Consider the following 493-nt stretch of genomic DNA (forward strand, 5'->3'; position numbering starts at 1 on the left):
CGGTTCCAACAACTCTATCATTAGAGTTTGTTACTTGTTCTGAATCACAAAACTCGTCAAGAGTTATCAACCAGACAAGACAGTTGTTCCAGTGAGTATAGATATTCGGATCGTCAACGAGAAGCAAACTCGACGCGAACAATCGAGGGAGGCATCTCATCGCTACCAAGAAGAACCCAGAATTAAACAAAGGAGAGAATCCCGATCATTCTCTTCTCTTTTGTAATCGGAAATCCAATTGTAATTGAGAGTTGAGAGAATTGTAATCATTCTTTTTCTAAACAGTTAGAGAGAATAAAATCAAGTACAGTTCTTTTCTTATTTTCTTGTTACAAAATTTTCCACCAAACAAAAGATGGCAACTCCGCTGGGGACAAGCTTCTCTGACGAAGAAGTGGTGGCGCAATCCGACGTTCACCTCACGGGAACAACTGTAGAAACCTTGGTCGTGGAGTTTGACCAAGCCAAATACGAAGAGGCCCTCTCTTCCGGA

This window comes from Asparagus officinalis, chromosome 1, assembly GCF_001876935.1.
Source record: "Asparagus officinalis chromosome 1, Aspof.V1, whole genome shotgun sequence".
Lineage (NCBI taxonomy): Eukaryota > Viridiplantae > Streptophyta > Magnoliopsida > Asparagales > Asparagaceae > Asparagus > Asparagus officinalis.